This window comes from Protopterus annectens, chromosome 4.part1 (assembly GCF_019279795.1).
Source record: "Protopterus annectens isolate FY-2018-M chromosome 4.part1, PAN1.0, whole genome shotgun sequence".
NCBI lineage: Eukaryota > Metazoa > Chordata > Ceratodontiformes > Protopteridae > Protopterus > Protopterus annectens.
This window is the reverse complement of record NC_056734.1, coordinates 115561776-115587424: the sequence shown is the minus strand read 5'-3', so window position 1 is coordinate 115587424 and position 25649 is coordinate 115561776. Positions and strand designations below refer to the sequence as shown.

Genomic DNA, 25649 nt, shown 5'->3' with positions numbered 1-25649 from the left:
ATATTATTGAAGCTGAAACCATCAATAATAGACACTCGTTTGATAACACCATATTAATATGGTGCAAGAAATGTGTAGTTTAATCATTAATCATATTGGCAGTGATTAAAGGTGTAGTCCTATATGTGGTTAGACACTTTGCTGTGTCTGGGCTTGTCACTAATATATATGTAGGGGTCTGAGGGGACATATCAACCCTCATAAAAGCTTGAGTGTGTGTGTGTGTACCTATCTGTTTTGGAGCACCTTTTGTTTATAAAAGTAATCTGTACCAAATGTGGTAAGATGCAGGTCAATAGACAGGACTCGCTACATAGAGTTCTCAGTCATTTTTTATCAGTTAGTTGTAGCTTGCCGACTACAGTATAACTTAACATATATCCATATAGGTCTACTTTGTTTCATTGAATCTCATTTCACTGAATTTCATTTCACCCAGACCACATTGCTGAAAACACAAATAACTGAAAACTCATTTCACGGAATCTCATTTCACTGAACTGCAGTTAGCATATATGGCACTGTGTAGAGTACTGTAAGGAAAGTAAAAGGTGTATGCCCTTTTCCCCACTGTAGTGCGATCCTGGAGTTAGTATATATAGCTGGAGGGGTGTAGCCCCCAATTATTTTGAGTACATATTGTCTTCTGGAGAGAGTTAGTCATTGGTGTTGTAACTACAAATGGCTATTGTTTAAAATATATTGTTTTGAAGTTTTTGGTAAAATACAATAGAAAACAAACAAGGTGCAGGGCTGTACCCCCTAACTATATATATACTAACTCCAGGATCGCACTACAGTGCGGAAAGGAGAATATACCTTTGATTTGCCTTACAGTACTCTACACAGTGCCATATATACTAACTGTAGTTCAGTGAAATGAGATTCAGTGATGTGGTCGAGGTGAAATGAAATTCAGTAAACTAAGATTCAATGAAACAAAGAAGACCCATATATATATATATATATATATATATATATATATATAAATATAAAATGTGTGTGTGTGTCCGTGCACGCATCTTCATATCCATACAAATATACATACAAAAACGTATAAAAACATATCTATTTATCATATGAAAGACGCAAGCAATAGAGTATGATAAATAATGAATCTGGTGCACTGCATACACATTTTAGCTACAAATCTGGTGCAGCACATGAAATATATCTACAGATTTGGTCTATAACCACTTCACAGAACCTGGTATGCTACTTGCAGTTAAAAAAAAGAAACACAAAAACGTACACTGCTAACACCCCAAGTAAAGACCTAAACTTCACAACAAAAAAACTTCTTCCTCGAACCTATTAATTCACCCTAAAAATAACAAAACCATACATATTCTGTAAAATACCCATCTCAAAATTTCACTAATAAAAGAGTTAAGAGTTAAAAGTACCTTGGAAACTACTTAGATGACCACTCATAACGCAGGCCATTAATAAAAACACCAGCAAAAACATGCACAAATCCCTATTCAGTAGAAAATCAGGCAATGTATATACCCCACTGAAGTAAAATGGGAAACATTGCCCTAAAATGGATTAAAGGAATGTGTGGGGTCTGGCTTGTGTAACACATACACATTTTATAATTTGCACTGTGATTCCTCACATCTCTGCTGAAACCGTCTTCCCCACCCCATCCCCTCCCTGTTCTTGGTTGTAGTTAAATTTGGTGGCTTTTGCAGTGCCCGCCCCACTGTAGATTTGATCTAGGATACTCCAAGTCCCACCTCTTTACCGCATTCTACCTAATAAACCCTTTCTGCACTTGCTTTTAGTCCTTTTTAATTTAATTACATTTTTTCAAACTGTGTGTGGACTAATATTGCTACATACTCAAGTGTGCCAGCTTGCACTGCATGTGAATTGTTTTTACTACTGTTTTTGCTACTTTTCTGAAAACAAAAGAAATTGTAAGCCTGTTTCCTACCTTTCCTGTAATTAGTGTTCCAGATACAGATTTGCTGTATCCAGGACTGTTTGTAAGCTTCTGTGCCCCCCCAAGCCTTTTTGTGTTGGAGGGAAGCCTTCTAGCTTATCAGTGGGAGTGGTAAGCATTAGGTAACCTGTCTACCACATAGGGAGTGGTTCTGGCCCAGAATTTGTAGTTATTGGCCATTTGGACGGTCTTCCATCTCTCTCAACTTTCTAATTTGAAGGCCTGCATTTGCACGTGTTTCTGTCCTGTAACTCCTGGGCCCATCTCATTTGCTCACTCAAAAAAATAAATAAATAAAAATTGTATCTGCTTTTACTGTATTTGGGTTTCTTCCTACTTTATTTTGCTTTTGCGTCATCTTAAAAGTACTCAATTGTATTTATTACTGCTTGGTGTAACTCATTCTAAGCCTTTTAGTTTAAACACTTGAGCTTCAGACCAGTTGTTTTACATTAGGAAGGTTTGTGGCCTGCACTGTGGTGGCAGGACAGGTAGCTTACATCCTTCTAAGTTGGGAACTGCTGATTGAGGGCTCAGTGTCGGTTATTCTAAAAGTGTATTAGTTCTGGTTTAAGCACTTGGGCTTCAGGCCAGTTATTTTACATTAAAAAGGTTCGTGGTCTGCACTCTTGTGGGAGGAGAGTCTGGGCTCTGCCCTTCTGAGCTGGGAATTTCTGGTTAAAGGCTTATAGTGCCTGCATATTTGAACTGTTTCTTACTGAAATTGGTACACCTTGTTTGCTGTAGCATAGATTAGATCCAGGCCTGCTGAATCTAGCTTTGTTTGTATGCTTGTTATTTCCCTGAAATGCTAATTCCACCTAAAACACGTTTTTTCAGTGCTTCTGTGGATCCCTAGTGATATCTGCATTGCTTACTGTTCTTATTTCCTTGTTTCACTTGAAAGAAAGTTACTGTTTGTCATTTTTGCATTTAAGCTACCTGCAACACATTGCATTTAAGTTACCTGGCACTTGCTCATTAAAGCAATTATATAAAAGTCAGCACTAAAAAATTAAAAGCACTACACCCTCACAAACTCCCCTTGTGTACCTTGTTCCCCATTGGCCCTTTTTTTCAATTATAAAGGAATTCCCAATACTATTCTAGCATTTCCAAAGGTCAGTTGTCAATCTCCTCTCCGGTCCAGCTGGTGAATCTAGGAATCTTGAGGCAATGTTACAACTGCCTCATGTACACAGACAACCCTCTCCTCCTCCCAACAAATTCCAACACGTGAGAGATGCAACCATATAGCCAAACTGGAGGCTAAGCTCTCTCAACTCAGTACTGGCGTAACCAGTCAGGAGGAGAAAGAAACCACACAAACTACAATTCCAGTCTCACATAGACCTACCACGACAGCAAACCAAACACATAAACACACAAAAACATACTCAGAGGCTCTAAATACAAATCTGCCTAAGCAGCAAGCAGAGACCTCCAAAGCAGACACCCAAGCAACCGCTACCCCAAAACAAAACATGTGCGACACATAGTTCACAAAGCCAGTGTGCCGAACAGTCACAGCCCTTAAGGCTAAACAATACACCTGATACACTTCTAATAGGTGACTCTATTGTCAGGCACACTGACGTCCCGCTCACCAGGCTGAACAAGGAGAAGGTCATGGTGAGCTGCCTGTCGGGCGCTAGGATCCGCCACATAACACAAGCACTCAGGTCACTCCAAGGCAAGTACAAATATGACTCAGTCATTGTCCATGCTGGTGTGAATGACCTGAGTGTACCTCCCTGGACTACATGAAGAGAGACATAGAGGAGCTCTCTGAGCACGTAGCCCAGGCTGGTATGACCCTGACCTTGAGTAGCATCTTACCCTCACCAAGAATGATGTCACAATATGAAGACAAGATCAATTTCAACAATTGGCTTAAGTGTTGGTGTCATTCAAAGGGGATCCAATGCCTGTCAGCCTGGGATGACATGCTCGACAAGCCACGATGCTTCGCTAGGGACGGCTTGCACCTGTCACCCCTGGGCTTTCGGATATTGGCAAAGGCTCTTGCTACCCCCATAGTGCCTTTTTTAGGCAAGGCTCAAAAGACAAACCCACCTCCATAGGTATCACAAGGGATAAGAAACTAAGAGTAATGCTACTCAACGCCAGAAGTCTAAACCTCAAGATGCATGCACTCGAAACTCTCCTTAACATGGAGAACATAGATATCTGTGCAGTAACAGAAACCTGGTTCAAGGCTCCCGAATGCACCCCAGCACTACCAGGTTATACCTCATACCATGCTTTTCGGCCCCAAAACTTGGACCGAACCATAAAAGGAGGGGGGAGTATCAATATTCGTCAAAGATACCCACAACTCCAGGTTGGTGGCACAGCACGAAGCATCAAAGACTATCCATGTGCAACTAGCAGTGGGTAAAACTGCCTTCCAGTTTATAGCCTGCTACAGACCACCCTCCCAAACCCAGGAACCCCACTCGGCCTTCCTGAGAACACTGGAAAATATGAAGGTCTCTCCAAACACTGTTATATTGGGCGACTTCAACTACCCAAACATAGACTGGGAGCATTGTTCTAGCTCCAACACCCTAGCCCAAAGGTTCCTAGAATTTATACACTCAAATGCTATGGAACAACTTGTTACCACTCCCACAAGAGGGGAAAACATACTGGACCTGATCATCACCAACATGGGGACTCTATGCTCCAGACCAGAAGTGTATCCCTCACTGGTAAGATCAGACCATAAACTAATCTCACTGGATATTCACTTCCCGACCCCACCCCCTGCCCAGAAAACCACAGTGAAAACTTCTCTAAAGCAAATTTCACCCTCCTCAAAACCGAGGTGGAATCCTTCAAAGCCCCCGGGCCTGTGGAAAATATGGCCCAGACTGCAGAATCCTTTATAAACGCATTCTATGAACACCTTCAGGAATGCATGGATCATGCAATCCCAAATAAAACCAAGACCCAATCCTCCAAAGGCAGACGTCCTGTCTGGTGGACCCCAGCCATAAACAAACTATACAATAGAAGGAGGAAGCTACTACATGACAGAGCAAAATCCCAAAAAGGGAAGGCATCTCTGATCAGTATTAGCAAATAACTACGGGCACTCATAAAATCGTCTAAGGCCAGCTTCGAGAGAACAATTGCACAGGACAATCACAAGGCTTTCTTTAGTTATGTTAGGAACCTAGGTGGGAATTCCCAGATATGCTCAGAATTAGTCCAAAATGACAAAAAATACACCGAACCCACAGACATTGCCAACATCCTAGCTGACCGGTACAGAGCAAACTTCTCCCCCCCACTCCCCACCAAAAGGGCAAATATCTATCCCAGCAGAGTGCTACAAGGCTTTCTTTAGTTATGTTAGGAACCTAGGTGTTAATTCCCAGATATGCTCAGAATTAGTCCAAAATGACAAAAAAATACACCAAACCCACAGACATTGCCAACATCCTAGCTGACCAGTTCAGAGCAAACTTCTCCCCCCCCCCACCAAAAGGGCAAATATCTATCCCAGCAGAGTGCTGCCCCTGACATCTCAGATGCTCAGGTAAGAGCCGCCCTCTCCAAAGCAAAAAACACAGCATCAATGGGACCAAACGGTGTCCCGGGCTGTGTCCTACATGAACTCCAAGAAACGCTAAACCCAAACATAAAACTGCTGTTCAATCTCAGCCTTACTACAGGATATGTACCCAAAGAGTGGTGTACAGCAACAGTGGTCCCTCTCCACAAAGGTGGTGCCTCAACGGATCCTGGAAACTATCACCCCATAAGCCGGACTAGCTTGGTCTGCAAAGCTATGGAAAGGATCATCATGGACCTCATAAATAAAGATATTGGGGACCTACAGACACTGGATCCTACCCAGTTCGGCTTTGTTAAGGGCAGATCCTGCCTCTTAAACCTGGTCGATTTCTTTGAAACAGTCACCAAGGCCATTGACGAGGGGAAGGTGGTCCACACAGCCTACCTGGACCTCGCAAAAGCCTTCGATACAATACCCCACTCAGGCATTATAGAGAAGCTCAACAGCTTAAATATAAACCCCTGTGTCACTAGATGGGTTGCAAACTGGCTCAAGGACAGAACCCACATGGTTAGAATTGCTGGAGCCATGTCAGACTCCAAACCAGTTACAAGTGGCGTCCCACACGGCTCAGTCCTGGGACCTCTCTTTATTCGGTATATATTTCTCGGAGGTACAGGCCAACACGGAAGGACTGTGGCTGACCAAGTTCACAGATGACTGCAAACTGGGTGCCATAATAGACTCTCCAGCTGACACAAGCATCCTCCAAAAGGGCCTCATAGAAACAAACAACTGGTGCCAGAGCCATGGCCTCAAGCTAAACGCCAAAAAGTGTATAGTCATCCCCTTCGGCAAAAACAAAGTGCCCACAAATTACCACATAGGTGGCAATCCATTAAGTACAGAAGAAGCAATTAGGGACCTGGGGACCGAAGTTGACAGCAATCTCTCATTTGACAACCACGTGGCCAAAGTGGTTAGAAAAACATTTTATATAGCCCACCTAATCATGAAGGGATTTACATCTAGATCAGGGAAGGTCATCGTGCCTCTTTACTCATCCCTCATCAGGCCCATAATTGAGTACAGTGCCCCTTTTGGGATGTACCTTACCAGACACCTGCAGCAACTGGAAAGACCCAATCATGAAGGGATTTACATCTAGATCGGGGGAGGTCATCGTGCCTCTTTACTCATCCCTCATCAGACCCATAATTGAGTACAGTGCCCCTTTTGGGATGTACCTTACCAGACACCTGCAGCAACTGGAAAGACCCCAAAAGTACCTCACCAAGAGGATCAAAGGGCTCAAACAGATGCCATATGCTGCCCGGTTAAAGAAGCTCCAGCTCTACTCAGTGGCATACCGCCTGCTCAGAGGCGATCTGTGCCTGACGTATAAAGCCATGTCCAACCTGGAATTAATGGACATGCTGCACCTCAGGAAATCCAAATCCCATCGAGCTACGCGCTCAAGAGACTTGAACCTCAGCACTGAAATAAACAGGACATGCTGGAGGGACAGATTCATAACCCAGAGGCTCCCTTCATTCTGAAATAAAATCCCAGTGCAGGTTAGGCAGAGTCCCTCATTGACTCTCTTCAAGAGGAATCTTGATGAGTGGATGGGAGATTGTAGGTTTACCCTGGGTATCACTTCTGTGTCACTGTTAGACAGAGGCACAGTATACTAACCTCGAAAAAGGGCATAGCAAAATTAATTTAAAATGGGTGGAGAAAGCCAAACACACTCTAGCTAGGCTTATAAATGCCCTAGGGCAGATAGCCTAGTATGAACCTATGAACTTTCTTTCACTGTAGGTTTAGGAAACTCATCACTTGTCACAAGACCCCCTAAACTTGCAATACAGATATTCATGTATCACACTCAAGTCCCAACAACCCCATGCAGATTATAGATGCACACAAATGCTTACATGTGTATCTATGTGTAAACACAAAAATTAATTCTAACTAAATTAATCACTACTTTATTGGCTACACATAAAACCAAAACCATCAAATTGTGGTTTTACAAAGCAGCTTTTTTAATGCTGATCTGGATGGATATACTTTACAGTTATAGACTTTTATTATGTAAAACAAAGTATGTGATGAAGCACCTGATTAGTTATAACTTTAAAAAACATCTGTACAACCAAGGGGCAAGGAAATGCCTCAAATCCCAAGCCAATACCTGGGCTATGTTAATTGTCCAGGTTTCTAGGGAGTAGCTCATAACCCCAGACATTATTCTTTGCCATACTTAACATCCCTTCCTGTCCCACTCCCTTATACCCATTTTCTCTGCTCTCTTCCTTCTCTTCACGTTCCTTTTTTCATATTTAAATATCTCTTCCTTCTCTTCACGTTCCTTTTTTCATATTTAAATATGTAACACTAAACGTCTGTATTTACCTTAAATTCACACAGCTACTGTTTTTCTACTATCCTTTGTATCACCAAGAATTTCACTATATTTTACTATACTAATTCTTCAGAGTTGAACTCTCAAGTTTCTAGCAGATTCTAAACGTATTTTTATGTTTAGGATGCATTTCCTTTTGCATACTCATGCTCTACCCCAGTTAAGAAAGAATAAAATAAATAAAATGACCCAAAAATGAAAGTATAAGTAATGTGTATAAGAAGATAGCTGATCTCTAATTCTACCACCATCTGGTGGACATTCACTATTTGTTTTTTCTGTAAAAGGGTAAAATTAATACAATACAGACATCAGATAAAGTCATAGTAAAGTACAGTTTTGTACCTACCATAAATGTAGATGTTCGAGTGCTAATACAGCTGCAGTCATAACAGATGGGTTATCCTGCTATCAGGCGGGTCCTCGGTCGGCCGAATTCCAACGTCTAGGTCCGGCGTCGGATGTTGTCGCTTCTTCCCTGACGTCAGTGCGGCAGGGGTATAAAAGAACCAGCCAACGCCATTTTCTTCAGTTTTTCTTGCCCCAGATGTCAGGTGCCCCCAGAAGGAAGGCAAAACATAAATTTATGTAATAATGCAATGCAATATAATCAAAAAACAGTAGTTGCAAGCAAATACACCGTAAAAGAATACCCCAATCAGGTTGTATGAGGAGGTGTTAGCCATTAGGCCTGTCCCAAGAGGGGAAGGAGGGAGGGAAACCTGGACTGCAGCTGTATTAGCACTCGAACATCTACATTTATGGTAGGTACAAAACTGTACTATGTTCATCGTGCATACAGCTGCAGTCATAACAGATGGGTAGAATCCCAAAGATAAAAAAGGGGTGGTAGGCACTAAGTGGAACTAGGAGGAGCAAGGATTCCCTGCAAGACTGCAGTGGCAAAGCCCGCTCTAGATTTGGAGTATAATGGTAGGTGACAGTGCTTGGAGAAAGTATGTACAGAACTCCAAGTGGCTGCTTCCAAAATATCTTTGGTAGGAACCCCCCTGAGGAAAGCTGCAGAGGTAGCTGTGGCCCTTGTGGAGTGAGATCTGATGCCTGTAGGTACAGTTTTACCATGAAAAGAATAACAAAAGCATATGCAGTGGGCTATCCATTTTGAGATTGTCTGTTTGGAAATAGCCTTCCCTTGAGCACCTGTAGCATAGGACACAAAGAGTTGCTCTGACTTTCTGAATGGCTTTGTTCTGTCCAAATAATAACTAAGCTGTCTGTGAATGTCCAAGGAATGTAGTAGCCTCTCCCCTTTGTTTTGTGGATTAGGGTAAAAGGTAGGTAAGTGGATAGCCTGAATCAAGGCTACCCTGGATACTACCTTTGGCATAAAGGAAGGATTGGTTCGTAAAGAAACTCTGTCCTGATGGAAAATGATGAAAGGCTGCACAGCCATGAGGGCTTGTAGTTCCGAAACCCTGCATGCTGAGGTGATAGCCAGAAGGAAGGCTGTTTTCCATGACAAATATTGCAGTTCTGTTGTAGCAGCTGGCTCAAATGGAGGCAGGGTCAGTTTTTCTAGAATGAAATTGAGGTCCCAAGCAGGTACTGGTTGCTTACTTGGGGGAATTTATATTCTTAGCCCCTCTGAGGAACTGTCTTAAGAGAGGGTGTGAGAATAAAGGAGGATCAGTGTTGTATTGAGCAGAAATGGCTGAGGCATGGATTTTGATGGAGGAGAATGAAAGTCCACTGCTTAGCATCTCAGCTAGGTACTGTAATATTTGAGGTAAATTCAGTATTCCAGGATTCTGACCCTTTTTCTGATTCCAAGCACAAAACCGTTTCCATTTTGCGGAGTAGGCTTTTCTAGTAGAAGGCCTTCTGGCCTCCAAAATGACATCCTGCACCTCCTTGGAGAGTAGGGTCTGTTGTGAATTTAAAGAATCCTCCATGTGGCTAGATTGAGTGTTTTCAGCTGACTGAAGAGTTTTGAAGTTGTGCTGAGTCAACAGAAGAGGCATTAGAGGCAGGATCCATGGTGGGGAATGCGTCAGGCTCCTCAGGAGTGGATACCAGTGTTGTCTTGGACAGTCTGGAGCAATGAGAATCATCTTTGGTCTGGCTGCTCTGGCTTTTAATAGAACTTTGGGCAGCAGAGGAAGAGGTAGAAAGGCAAAAACTGTCATTGTTGTCCAACTGAAAGAGAGTGTGCCCACTTTCCATGCCTGTGGATGATAGGTCCTTGAGCAGAATTTTGTCAATTGGTAATTTCTGTGGGTAGCAAAGAGATCTATGTCTGGCCTTCCCCATGCTTGAATTATCTTTGTAAAAACTTGAGGATGCAACTTCCATTTGTGTGGATCTGTCATATTTCTGCTTAGGTTGTCTGCCAGCGTGTTTTCCTTGCCTGGCAGGAATTGTGCTTGAAGTTGGATTTGTAATTCCAGAGCCATGTTCTAAAGAGACATGGCTAGCCTGCACAGGGGATATGAATGGGTTCCTCCCTGTTTGTTTATGTACCACATCACTGTGGTGTTGTCTGTCCTTATCAATAGCTGGCCTGGATGCAGTAGGTCTTTGAAAGCCTTAATATAATTTTTACTGCTAGCATTTCCTTTTGATTGATGTGTAGGCGCTTTTCTTTTTGGGACCATTTGCCCTGAATGCACTGATTTGTCATGTGTGGCCCCCCAGGCATAGTCCGAGGCGTCTGTTGTGATGATTTGATTTGCTTGAGGCAAGCAGAACGGGAGACCTAGTTTCTTTGGCATGTTTGAGCCCATCACAGAAATTCCTTTTGGAGGCATGGAATCAGTGGTATAATTGTTTCCAAACTGTGGCTGTGTTGAGACCGTACGTTTTTTAGGTACCATTGAAGTTTCCTTTTTTTTTAAAACAGGTTTATTGTTTTAACATACAAGAGAAATATCATAACAATTTTATACAAGTAATTAAAAATAAGTAACATTGAAGTTTCCTCATATGCAGCTTTGCACATGGGATTAGCAAGATGCAAGATGCCATGAATCCCAGAGCCTGCAGGATTTTCCTTGCAGTCAGCCTGGTGAAGGTTGCCAGTTTTCTGAAGTATTGAGTTAGTTGCCTTTGTTTCTCTGGCGTGAGGTAGGCCATCTGGGTGTTTGTATTCAAGCTGGCACCCAGGAAAATTATTGTTTGAGAGGGTATTAGTCTTGATTTCTTTTTGTTGACTGTGTATCCCAGAGAGTTCAACAACTTTATTTCAAACGCCAGGTGTTTCAGAAGTATGTGTTTGCTGTCCGCTTGGATCAGGCAGTCATCCAAATATGGGTATATTTGTATCCCTTGAAGTCTGCAGAAGGCAATTACTGATGCCAGGCATTTCGTGAACACTCTGGGCGCAGTAGATAAGCCAAAGGGCAATGCAGAGAATTAATAATGGGTTGAACCTGCAAGAAATCTGAGGTATCTTCTGCAATCTTGTCTGATAGGGACATGCAGGTATGCCTCCTTGAGGTCCAATGTTACCAGCCAAGACTCCTAGCCCAGCATGGGAAGAAGCTGCTGTAATGTGAGCATCTTGAATTTTGGTATGAGTAAATATGTGTTTAGGATGGATAGGTCCAAAATAGGTCTCCAATATTTGTCCTTCCTTGGTACCAGGAATAGTCTGGAATAAAAACCTTGACCCTGTTCTTGTGCAGGTACCTCTTGAATAGCTTTCATGTCTATGAGAGCTGAAATTTGTTTTTGTGCCTCTGCCCTTTGATTTTGTGGCAGGTTTGGCATGCCTCTCATTTTTGGAAGGGTGTGAAAGTGGAATCTGTAGCCTCTGTCTATAATGTCCAAGATCCATTTGTCTTTTGTGACAATATGCCAATTTTTCGAAAATAATGCCAGTTTTCCGCCTAAAGGTGCTGCCATTAGAGCTTTGCTTGGCATGCAAAGGGGAAAGTCATTGGTTCTGCTTTCTGAATGGCTGTGATCTATCCTCTCCACCTCTTGGTGTAGGTGCTTGCCATTGTCTGCCTCTAAATGATCCTTGAGATTGCCCTCTACCCCTCGGGCGCCTGTATCTACCTCATTGAGGTCTGTCAGTGGCTGGAAAGGACCAGTTTTTTGAAGGCCAATTTCTACTGAAACGTGGAGGTTGTACTGTAGGAAATCTTTCACTGTTTGCATTGATTTTGCATTTTCCTCCATTTTCTTTAATACCTCCTCAGCTTTAGCACCAAACAATACATCTTTTTGAAGAAGTGCATCTAGTAATTTAGCTTTGACATGATCTGGTAAGGTTTGCTCTTTGAGCCAAGCATGTCTATGTATGACTGATCCTGTAACAGCAGCTCTACATGAGGCCTCTAAAGCATCAAAACCACATTGCAAGGTATGTTTACCCACTTGTTCTGCACTATGCAACAAATCCAGCAACTCCTTCAAGTCTGGTTGTTCAGGTTGCGACATTCTGCTTTTCAACTGAGATAACAAAAACTGTTGATACTTTAACATATGGAACTGACAGTTTAATGCCCTCATGGTTAAAGTGGCCGAGGTTTATACCTTTTTCCCCCACCTTTCTAAAGCTCTGGAATCTCTCTCTGAAGGTAATGGATTTTTGGCAGTGGAGGCCTTAATTCCCTTGGGACCCTGTGAAATAGTTTCTGGGTCAGCCGCATGGCTTTTGTATAGGAATTGGTGTGAATCAGGAACCCGGTAATACCCGTCAGGCTTGACTTTAGCTGGAGGTAAAGAATCTGGGTTAAGGCTGGCCTCTGAATACACATCATCTAGTATGTCTAAGACAGGAGGGATAGCCAGAGGCCTGTGCTGAGGGAGCAAGAGGAAATCCCTGAGCCTTTTCTTGGAATCTGAGTAATCTTGGCCTTCCCAGTGGAAGTGTTCCCTCAAGGTATGCAAGGTTTCCTCAAAAGAATAGTCCTCAGGGGGGGAGACAGAGGGAATGGACTCCTCTGTATCAGAATCTTCAAAAAGGGGAGTATGAATGTTCCTGGTCTTCAGAATGTTCTGAAGTAATGGAGGCCTGGTCCGAGGATGGGTATTCTTCCTCCACTCTGGATCTTTTGTCCGAGGGGGGTTGAGAACCCCTGATAAGAGTAATCAAATCCTCAGCCATTTTGAGCATCTGTTTTTTAGGCATGGGGCCTTGAGAGGGGCCCTGTGGAGCTTGTCTTTTAGTATGCATGGCTGCTTTAGATTTAGTGAAAGCCTTAATGGAAAAAGAAGAAGAAGGCCTGAAAACACCTTGAGAGGTGGCAGGCCTGTCTAAACTCTGAGTTTCCCCGCCAAGAGTGGCGTCGGTATTTGTAATTGGGGTGTGGGCCGAGGAGCCTGCGACCTCGGGCACAGAAGACACCGCTAAGGAAGTGTCATCGGTAGTCAGGGGCTGCGTAGGCACCTCGCTGAGAACCGCAGCACCTGTAGTCGGCTTTAGCGTGGTGTCGGTAGAAGTCGCGGACCTCGTATGTCGGTCCTTATCTTTGCATTTTTTTACTCAAAACTGGAGTCGGAGTATCCGACGACATAATGTAATTAAACTTTTTGCCAAAATAGTGTTGGGCGAACTCCGCCCGACGCTTAATAGTGCGTTTGTTGAAAGTAGCACAAAAGCGACAGGCCGAGACGTCGTGGTCTGGGCCTAAGCAAGGAATGCAGAGGGAATGGAAATCCTTATGTGGTATTTGCTTCCCACATGAAATGCAATTATTAACTTTATCTGACATCGGTCCGAGGCAAGAAAAGTTTCCTCAACGGGGTACTTAGCTTTCAAAAAGACTTTGGTTGAAAAAATATTCGTAATCTCAGGAGCTGGCCGACCGGCACTTGCGAACTGCTTCTGCTTCGGGCACCGCGCGGCAAGAAAGACTGAAGAAAATGTCGTCGGCTGGTTCTTTTATACCCCTGCCGCACCTGACGTCAGGGTAGAAGCGACGACGCCGGACCTAGACTTTGGAATTCGGCCGACCGAGGACCCGCCTGACGGCAGGATAACCCATCTGTTATGACTGCAGCTGTATGCACGATGAACATCTGCTATGCAAATACCTAAAAACAAGTCTTAATGCTAGGCATTCTTACTCTACGCTTTCAAAACTAAAAAACTCCAATGAATGTTAGTTAATGAATCAAATAATTAATAAATAAAATAAACTTCTTCCCAAATACCAGCTCCCTTTGAGATATATTAGGCAAAAAAATATATAAATACAAATAAGTTGTGGGAAAAATAGCTCCAGCCAGTGTATGTTCATAGTAATTTTTCTTACATGGAACGTTAAATAGATATAACATTAGATTCAGATAAACAACCAGCAATATTGTGACATATAGCAAAACAGTATTACTCTTTTGAAACCACAACAGGAATGTGCAGTTGAAGTGGTAGTAGGTTAAACACACAGGTTAACATGCCTGCTTATTAAAACTCCGTAATTAATCAATCTGGGTTCTAAAGAGTCAGATGAGTTATTTTCTCAAAGGGTATACACATCTATTTTCTCCAGTTTGACACCTCCCAGCAGTTCTTTTACCTAGATGACCATGTCTAACAGACAAGTAACATGTGTTCAAAACTATGGAGTAGAGGGATTAGGCTTCAGCCATGTTACTGACATGTTATCAATGCCAGCTGATACAGATTGTATAAATTAAAATGTTTTCCCCAAAATTATACTGTATGCACTAAAGAAAATAAATAATATGGCTTGCTTTGCAAGAACAGTTAATGTTCAGCTTAGATATTAATAACGTATAGCTGTGGACTTATTGTAAAAGGCATCCTGTTATAGAAAAAAGGAAGTTGACTTTCTGTGAGCTTTCAGACGCAGAAATAAATGAAATAAAACAGACACTTCAAGTGACGCAAAGATGACGTGGAAAGACTTTTTGTGAAGTCTTCAGATACAGCAAGGAAGAAAATAACCAAAAGGAGGACATATTGTTATTTCAACAGGAACTGTCCAGGCTAGAAATAACCATGGACTTTTTCAGGACTCAAACAGAAACCAGAAGAACAAGTCACAAGGACATTAAAAATAACATTGTTTGACATTTAAAAGAGTATATAAACTGGACAGTAATTTTCATTCTTTAGTGAAGTTTTTGGACTGAGTGTGCATTAGTCTTTACTTGGTGTCAAGCCATATTACAACAGAATTGAAATGATCTCAGACAGTGTAACTGTTTGGATAGATTAAACTAGAACGGAAACAGCAGTACAGTGCGAGTCTTGTGATTCTGACGTGTTTCTGCAGACAATTTAACAGTGGCGAGGCCAGCTCAAATGTGACCTTTTTATCCATTACCAGCAGTTACTGGTCATTTGGTACCATAATTTATATGTGAATTCCACAGGTCAACAGATCCAGTGCTTCTGTTTGGTGGAATCAGAGATAACGTTGTTGCATCTGTCCAACAACGTTCCACCATCAATTTAGTCTGTTGAAGGATACCGTGTCTAAGCGACTTCATCCTGATCACCTGTTTGTTATCTATGCAAAATACGGTAAATTCTTCACAGTTATAACATGGATGCCAGTACAGACAGTTGCCCACATATTGTACATATAAATTTACATGGTTTAAACCTTCTGTGTCAGACATAAAATGTAAATCTCAAATGTTTAATGTTCAGAATTTAGATAACAGCTGTGTTTGTAAATGGATAAATGCCTATAATCCATACATAAAATGCACAGCAATTCATACAGACTGTTTATGTTTAAGTAACTTTCCAAACTTAGGTCTGTCTTGTCACAGGAGTCTAGAATGCAAGCCATACCATAAGATATATCCTATTATTATAAACAATCTGTATGATTCTAGCGTTGTTAGTTCTTCACATATACAACAGTTAAATGTACCTTCTGCAGTCATGCCTTTGTCAGATATAATGCAAACTGTTGCACATTTTCTTTAACGTCTTAAGGCTTTACCTAAATCTCATACAGTACAAGTGTATGCAATTACTGTCAGTAATGTAATAGACTACATAAAAATGTTATTTATAGTAAACATTGCAGATGCACACAAATAACAAAGTTCTAACACAGTACAGTGTGCTATTAATAATAACCTTTTAAAGAAAAGGTTTTCACAAATTTTCAAATTTCCCTAGGGACAATAATGCCATTTAGAACAACAGACTCAGCATAGCATTCAGACTTTACATAATGACATTTCTGGTTTAATGTAAATCAGATAGAGCCTAACAACATTTACTAAGGGCACAAACTACAGAGGTTAATCTGACAAGAAAGTTACAAAAAGCCCAGCAAAGTTTACAAGGAGAACAAAATACACTAATTGACATTGTACAGGGTTCAGCAAAAATTACAGTTATTTCTCCTGCTGATATATATCAATAGTCTTGTTTATTGCAGACTTTGCCTCAGTGGCAAGACAAAAAAGGAATTTTGTTTAAATATGTTGGCATTTAAACAACGGTTGACATACATTGTGTGGTCGATTTCAAATGATGCTTTATTTAAATTTTTTTTTTTTTGCATTTACACATGCCAGTTTGGGTCAGAAGGGGATTCATCGACAAGTGTTGGCAAACCCCTAAAACATGCTCCAGTACTACAGGAGTTATAAGCACCGATTCCCATAATGATTTATAGGGAAAGTTTAGTATTGTCAAAATAAAAGCACATAAAAAATGTAATACAGAAGAGGCTACAGTAAATGCTTTGGCAGATGTCAAAGCAAAGCAAGCAGCTGAAACTGGTGAGTGTCTAGACCAGGCATGGGCAAACTACGGCCCGGGGGCCACATGCGGCCCGTTAAACGTTTTGATTTGGCCCGCCAAACTTGAAAACATTTAATAAATTAACCTTGTTAATGTTTTATTTCCCCTGCAATTATGATGTTGGCTTTGTTCGGCTCTACCTTCGTGTGTGAACAGACCTTCAGCGTCATGAACATCAACAAAGCCAGCCACAGATCCAAGTTAACAGACCTACACCTCAGATCCATCCTGAGAATCGCCACAACAAAACTAACTCCAGACTTTGATGCGCTGGCTAAAAAAGGAGACCAACAACACTGCTCCCATTAAAATGTGTGTGCCTCCGTGATACGCACGTTGTTAAAATAAACAGTGCATGCAGATCAAATATAACGCTTCACAGACTGACTTGCTGTAACTGTTTCGTCCTTGCACTGGTCGTTGTTGACTTTTGGCACCGGGGAAACAAATTGAATAAAAGGAACAGGACAAGTACATCTGCATCTCCTACCGTTTTTGAAAGAAAAAAGACAGTCAGGAGGAGAGTGATGGTGATATCCTGAAGGATAACAGAACTTTCAGTGCTTTAAAATAAAATGGTCATTTATTTGATTTTCAGTGTTTAAAGACTCATTTCGAAGTCAGAAATTTTATTGTAATGCTTTTCTTCATTTTCATTGGAAATTAAAGCACATGTTTTCTCCATATCCCAAGATGTGTATTTTTCCCCCAATGAGGTGATGTTTTCAAAGCATGCCATCTATCTGCTCCTGTTCCGGCCCCTTTGTCAAATGTTAGAACTCAATGTGGCCCACGAATCAAAAAGTTTGCCCACCCCTGGACTCACATAACTGTTTTTAAACGCACAGACAAGGTAATGCCAGTTTTCACCATTATCACACAGGTAGTCTAAATAGCATGATTGAAAAAAACAAAATAATGTTTTGGTTAGGCAAGATGTTATGTTAAAGCAGTTCCATCAGACAGTTAAACATTATGCAAAATTCAAAAGCAGATTTAAAATCAGTTTCTGGAAGACAGATAGATACAGACTCAAAGATTACACATCTCAAACTCCACCTAGAGTAAGACTAAGCCAGAGTGCTAGACAGTTTAAAAGAAGTACGCTGTATTGCAGATCCACATAGGAAATGTAGAAAAACAGCTTGTAGACTACATGGGGAAAGGAAGGGGACGTAATACATGGTGTGATAAAAAACCACAGGGGGAACACGAGCAGGTTCTGCTTCACCAGGTTTATAAACAGATGCACAACTAATCTAAAAAAAAAACAGGTGATATGTTTTACTTGTAAGAAAATAGGCCACATTAAACATGATTGTCCATATTACAAAAGATGGAAGAAAAGTAAAATACAAAAGGATATCTAAAATATGGAAAGAAATCAAAATAAAAAAATACATTAAGGGAAAATCAGTCACAGGAACAAACAGAGGGATACAGAAAACATAAAGTATACCCTATGGAATACACAGAAAACCTACCATATAATCTCACACATGGTGCAAGTCAGGATTTAAAACATTAAATTAAAAAAAGTATAAAGTGCACATTAGACAGGGAAGACACCAACAGTAAACAGGGAACAGAACATGCAGTCCGTGTAATCAGAGACATACCCAGGAAAACTGATCAGAATTAATATGATTCTGAGTAGGGGTGTGCCCCCCCCACCCCCACCCAAGTAACCTTTCTCACAAATTTTAAACGTGGAAAGGATGGACGCGTGTTAGTGGATGTATGGGTGGAGGGGACACTATGAAAAGATGTCCTACTTGATACAGGGGCAGCAGTATCAGTGACTAACAAACTGTTACCTGTAAATCAGTTCAAAAAAATCTTACATTCAAGGCTTTGATGGCAGCACTTGCATGGCCATAAGCAGTAAGCCAGTTAAAATGTTTCACAGAAAATGGATCTTCAATACAGGGTACATTTCTTATAAATTACAGTTGCGGAACAACAATCCTTGGGGTTAATATTCTTGACAAACTGGGAATAGTAACTGATTTCAATAACAAGGTTTTATGGTCAGCCACAATGGAAGACAGTTAGAATACAGCTAAGTAATTTCCTTGCTTTGTAATTGACATAAGTAACTATAAAAAAGACATTACCAACAGACATTCACAACTGCAGGATAAATGGGAGCAAATCAAATCACAATTTCAGCCCTTAAGGGCTACATCAAAGACAGACTGTGGCAAATCAATCCTTCGGATTACATTCCTCCTTTTCAGAAGCAATATTCAATCCCCAAAGAGGCAGGAGAGGATATGAAGAGGTGAATAGAACAATGGGAACAGGTAAATCATAACTAGAAAAGAGCATGTATGCAAATAACCTGCAAACATCAGGGTACACAGAAAAAGGAAGTAAGCAATAAACAGAAGGAAGGACAAACCCCTTGTCTTACTGAAAAGGGTAATTACAAACACTAACAGTATAATAAAAATTGGTAAATTATGACCAGTAAAATATGGGGATAATCCTCCCTATAACCCAGATCATGGCAGGCAATAGGCATTAAAGCAATAAATTAACATAACACGGGTCATCAGTTGGCAGCAAAGTACAGGGATCTTTTAAAGCAATGTAAGTAAGACAAATGAATTAAACAAAGGAGACAGAAAAATAAATATTACTTTACTGGTTTAATAAGCCAGGACAGATTCAGAATAAATACACAACCTACAGACACAGAGTAAAGTTACTACAGATACAGTGTAAAGTTAATACACATACAGTAAATACATTTACAGTAATGCAAATGGTATATGCAAAACTAAACAATGCAATTAAATGTTGGGTATGTAAGTCCACATCTATGTCTGGAAATGGAGTAACATTTAAGGCAGTACCTATGACAAATCCTAAATGACAAAAGGTTCTATGGTAACAAGATTGAGGGTCAAACCCCCCCCACACACACACACACATTAAAACTACAGTATATCACCAAAGGCAGCTAGGTCTATATTAGAACATTAAAGTTTTAAAACATCGAATGTTCTAATATCGACCCCTATTCAGCGAAAGCTGAAAATATCAAAGGAACAGAAAACCGAATTTTTTCTTAGGGAAAGAATTTGGTTGTCCGTTTCTGTTGCTTCGGTATTTTCAGCGCTGTGGTGGAAAGTTACGGGTCGGGTTCAGGTAAGTGTGCGACTGAGTGCGGGTTAGGTGGGTTAGGGTGCAGGTTAGGTATGTGTGCGATTGTGTGGACGTGAGGATTAGGGCGGGGTAGATGAGTTAGGGTGCGGGTGAGTGTGCGATAGTGATGGATCTTAGGGTTAGTGTTTGGCTTAAGGTAAGTGGATAGTAGTGTGTATAGTTTAGTGTAGGGTTAGGTGTAAGATTTTAGGTGTATGTGTGTGGATTGCTGTTTGTTTGGTGTGCTTGTGTTGTGTGTATGTGTTTTGGAACAGCAAATTTTTTCACTAGGAAAAAATTTGCTGTTCTGTATGTCTGATGTTTTCAGCTTTCGCTGAATAGGGGTCAATATTAGAACATTCGAAGTTTTGAAACTTCGATGTTCTAATATAGACCCAGGCAGCTTATGCATACAGCAAACAGGATCAATCTTGGTAAAAAACAGTGACTGTAATGTCATATTTTCAAAACAATGTCTTACATAAAATATAACAGCAAACAGTCTTATAAACAAACTAGTAACATCATTAGTCAGACTGGTGTAACTGCCATCCTGGAAATAATGCACAGGAATACATACAGGTAGTAAAGTACAGAGTCATTACAAAACTTAAAACAAATAGCATGAGCTAAAATGCAAAAGCAGTAAGCAGTACACCATGTTGGTTCATAAAAACCAGTGTAAGTTAATAACAATCAAACAGTATCAGTACAGTAACAGTCTTAGGAAAGTTTAAATTGGTTTCTATAATAGCAATGTATGTTCAGGACAAGGCAATCTAAAAATAATGTACATACCAGGCAATGCAAATAAAACAATTGCAAAGAAAAAATGGGGAGAGATACTCAGATATAATATATCATGAGAACAGAGACATCATGATTGGATACCGGATTTAAATATATTTTTGGACATGCAAAATGTGTTTGCAAAGGCACAGAAGTCATATTGTTGTTTTTTAGCCACATTCCTTAGAGGGAAAATGCCATTACATGCAGTCCCTTACTGTATGTAGGTTACACATACATGTTTTATGTTTAAAGAATCATATAAAAATAGAGTTGTAAAGCAATCAGCCATAAAAAAAACAAACATTTACAGTTGATGAAATTAGAAAAAGGGATACTCTGATTTCAAAAGAAAGGGACAGTCAGAGTTGCTACTTTACATCAACTCTACTCATGTGAAAAAGCTTGAGTACAAAATAAAAACCGCATAAGAGTTAACACAATACTTTTTTTAAGGAAGAGATGAAAGAGGAGAAATTCTGTTACATAGAGTATGCAGTTCCAATAATGAGAATTACTTGCACATTATCAGAGGACATGATAAAATCATCAGAAAAAAAAAGAGGGAGGTTCATGATAGTTTTCCAAAATAGGCAAAGATTTTAAAATAGCTGGACATATGAAATGGTGTTATTTCAGGAGCCGAATTTTTCACTGGTATGGTGCCACTAAGCAATATGGAAAGTTGCAAAGTTGATAGCAAATGCAACTTATGGAACTATCTCTGATATAACAGAGGAGATATGTTATAAAACTGTCAAACAAGTAACTGTTAACAATGAAGAAAGGCTATTAAGTACAGAGGATCACATTTTCCTGTAAATTGCTTTTTTAAATATTTTTTTCCCACGTTTCTAATACAAGGTAAAATAAGGGTTAACTTGACAAGATTTTGAAATAAATGCTTCTGTGTAACTGCAAGGCTGACAACTTGCTTAAGCAAGCATGAAAGCAGTTAAGAATAGATAAGTAATAACGGCTGTGTGTCTGACACTTGCAAAAATAAAACATGCTTAGTTAAACTACTGGCTAAGTGGATTGTTTTCCGGATGGTGGGGTATTAAATTGCTCTTATCGTCATTATAAGATTTGTGTTAATCAAATTACTAATAAAGTAACAGCTGTTGGTAATGTAACATTGTATGTATGTTGCAACAGACCAAGGGATTCAAAGTACCGAAGATCGTATTGTGTTTTAAATTGTCTTACAATTTTCTTGGTTTTAATTAAAAAGGGGGAATTGATAGAGACTGCATAAATTAAAATGCTTTCCCCAAAATTATATTGTGTGTGCAGTAAAGAAAATAAATAATATGGCTTGCTTTGCAAAAAACAGTTAATGCTCAGCTTAGATATTAACATATAGCTGTGGAATTACTGTAAAAGGCATCCTGTTATAGAAAAACAGGAAGTTTACTTTCTGTGAGCTTTCAGATGCAGAAATAAATGAAATAAAATAGACACTTCAAGTGACGCAAAGATGACGTGGAGAGACTTTTTGTGAAGTCTTCAGATACAGTAAGGAAGAAAATAACCAAAGGAGGACATACTTATCATTTCAACAGGAACTGTCCAGGCTAGAAATAACCATGGACTTTTTCATGACTCAAACAGAAACCAGAAGAACAAGTCACAAGGTCATTAAAAATAACATTGTTTGACATTTAAAAAAGAGTATATAAACTAGACAGTAATTTTCACTCTTTAGTGACGTTTTTGGACTGAGTGTGCATTAGTCTTTACTTGGTGTCGAGCCATGTTATAATAGAATTGAAATGATCTCAGACAGTGTAACTGTTTGGACCTTGATGCTTGATCCTGACATTTCTGAGATGATACTCACTAAAAGTCTGTAGCACCACCAGATAAGTAAGGTACTAATAATTGCGTTATTCCAACATTTATAAGTGTGCCAGAAGGGTATGCAAGGGATACAGCAGTAAATAGTCTAAAATTTTTAAATAAGCTCTTAAATTACCCGTCATTTCACTGCATCCTCCCTTTATGTCTTAGTGAATCATTGTGACCATGCCCACTCTATTCATATAATGTGAGAGTAATGTGAGAGCCTTTGACTAAACAGTTTCTACATCAGCAACCATATACTTTACACATAATGCAGAACATGACTTGTGTCCAAGAAAACTACACAGAACTAAATACATCCATAACACCTTTCCCCCCATTTCTGCACATGGGGGGACAGGGTGTCAATTCAGCAGTGACAATCTAGATATTAGTGGATTAAATTATATATATATTTTTTTTGTGCCAGTCTCTCTGTGACCTGTCAGCCTCACCCTCATTGCTTTACTAACCCATTCTTTCTGCAAGGGCCAAGAACCCTGCTGTCTGCTCACTGCGTGCTAAGAATGGTACCACCATTCATGTGGGGGAAGATAAGAGTAAAAAAAAAAAAAAACAGATTTTGTCCAAGAGAAAATACAACCATTCCTAAAATCACTTACATCACAAAGAAATTTCCCTTTCAGTTTTTCTGCCCAACCTCTCCCCATGAAAAAATAAGTAGACAAAGCCTATGCATTCCTCTCTTACTCTCACCTGGGTCATAGTCCGGAGTTAATCCCTCTACATCAAAGAGCCGGCTAAAAATGAAATAACTATAACTGCCAACATAAAAACAAAGTTGCATAAAAATAATATAAGTGTACATAATGGTATGTCAGTAATGGCAGACACAATAAACTACTGCAATGCTCACAATGTAGTTAGCAGATGCAATCCATTCATATGGCCACAGGTCTAAGACTCTGAGCTGTTTAACAACACTTTCTGGAGGAAGGGTAAAGCTATAGGGATTGATTTCCTTCCACCTTTATTTGCCTACTATGTGACTCTAAAGCAAGTCACTTAACCAAACAGTGCTCAAAAAACATCTTGAAAAATGACAACTGTGGCCAGTGACCTGCTAAACAAACGGGTTTAAAAAAGGCAAGCAGAGAATGGCACCAAATCTTTCAAAAGCTCTACACTGTAGACAATGATCAGATTTTAATGTCTTTCAAAAGCTTTACGTTGCAGACAGCACTCAGATTTTGAGGTATGTTCTACTTCAAGTGATTTCCAATCTCTTATTGGTTCAGCTGCAGTGCAGCAAAGAACCAGTACAAGACTCGGTTCTTGGAGTTCATTAGGGCAGTATTCCAATCCCTGGCACTGATGTTCATGTCACTGGAAGCAGAAGTTCACTGTGGTTAATGCAAGTTTTGCAAGAATATAATATATGAATGAACGATACAAAGTATTAGATGACATGCCGGTCAGTCTGTTTGCAACTCAACTAAGATGGGCTTTTTCCTTCTGGTTTCAAATGACAACTGTGACCAAACACTTTCCAGTATCTATTTGTTTATTTATAACTTAACTCATCAAGTAATACACAGGGAGTACTTGAAAAGGAAAAACATTCATGTAACATGACTGAATTCATATGCAACATTTTACTCAGTTGCAACTCTACTGTGATCTTGGACACATCGTTTATGCTATTCAAGATAAGCAAAAGCAACAGCAGCAGTTTTGTATGCATAGTGAAAAAAAAGAGTTCACATCATTGGTAACAACAGTAAATATATAAAAACTAATGTCTTAATGTTCAACTTAAAAATTCAAACAAAATGTAATTATTATAAAGTATGCTCTGTGACACTGGGGGATAGCAACACGCAACATTCCTATGCTGTCAGCTTACAGGGTATGAAACTACATGTGCCTCTCCCAAATAATAGTCTATCCCCAGAGGATACAAATGTATTCATAGGCAAAAGTTAACTGTTAGAATTCTGGACCTTCTACTAAAATTGTCAGGGCTGACAGTTTGAAGCTATACAGGATACACTCAACCTTACAGAACACCACTGACAAATGGCAATTACAAACACACACACAGTTTATATAATTTAGCACAAAGCATTACATCTTGGAATAATTTTCTTATAACATATCTACTCCTTCATTAAGGAAATAAAAATTAAATGTCCACATGCATGTATGTATTTATAAATTATTTATATTTATAAAGCAATGAGAAAAATATATTTTTCCAAAGAATACTTCGCTTTAAACTATATATCAGTGCACCACCAGCCTTATAGCATTAAAAAGGACTAAAAGCACCTTTATTTGGAATTGGGTTTTGTATTAGAGATATTTGTATTTGTGAGTAAACTGAAATGCCCCCGCGCATCTCATGTATACTGTACAAGTCATTCCCCCGAAACATCATACACAAGAAAAAAAACACTCTGCCTCTTAACTAAACTGTCTTGAAACAAATGCACTATTCTTTTACAGAGATACATTCCTGTCTAAAGAAATCAAAAATTACTTGTAAATAAAAAGTACAAAATAAGTAAACTTACTTAATTTCTAAACACAAACAAATTTCCAGACCTTCCCAACCAGACACATCCATCGCAAGCTCTCCAGACTTTCAATGACGCCACTTCCTGTTTAGCGTGTCACTCGGACAGAAAACTCCGTTAGAAATCATACACTGAAAAAGTGGCATTTATTAGCATGTCTTAATTCGATGCAACTACCATCAAATATTTTATTTAAAACACTTTATAACGTTCCAGAAAATATTTTTTTTTGCTTTTCAGTCAAAAAATGACGGAAAAATAAGCTAATGTAAGGAAAAAATAAACTGCAGAAATGTCAAAGACTACTGTTAAGTAAAACAGTCGTTCACACACTTAATTTTTTATTCAGAAGCTACGTCTTCAATTCTGTCGCAATTTCCATCTAACATATGCTAGTAATATATCTGCTTCATGCAGGTTTCCAACACCATTCACTTTTCACCTTGTCCCAGATCAGCTGTATTCTTAAACTGAGCGATTTGCGATTTCTCCACCCCTTATGTTTATTACACTTGAAACACCAACCAGCCCTGCCTTGTTCACATCTCTTAGCCTCTTGGTCCAAGATTCACAGCAGTGACGTGAACATCTATTTAGCCGCCACCCTCTCTTTCTCTCTACCGCTCAACTACTTAGCACAAGAAATCTGGACAATGTCTAAAGTGGGGGAGCGAAAACGGGCATATTTTAAATATTGTTTGTATATA

General features: G+C 39.8%; 1 protein-coding gene across 2 annotated transcripts in view; it reads right to left on the bottom strand.

Annotated features, from left to right (window-relative positions):
• DZIP1L (DAZ interacting zinc finger protein 1 like) overlaps positions 1–25146 on the bottom strand; it is a 1070134-nt gene extending 1044988 nt beyond the window's left edge. The window contains exon 1 of one of the 2 annotated variants that reach the window (XM_044070018.1): positions 24940–25146. The gene's annotated coding sequence lies outside the window, so the exon portion shown is untranslated. The remainder of the gene's footprint in view (positions 1–24939) is intronic. The other variant, XM_044070019.1, reaches the window with a different exon arrangement.
• Positions 25147–25649: the final 503 nt, after the last annotated feature.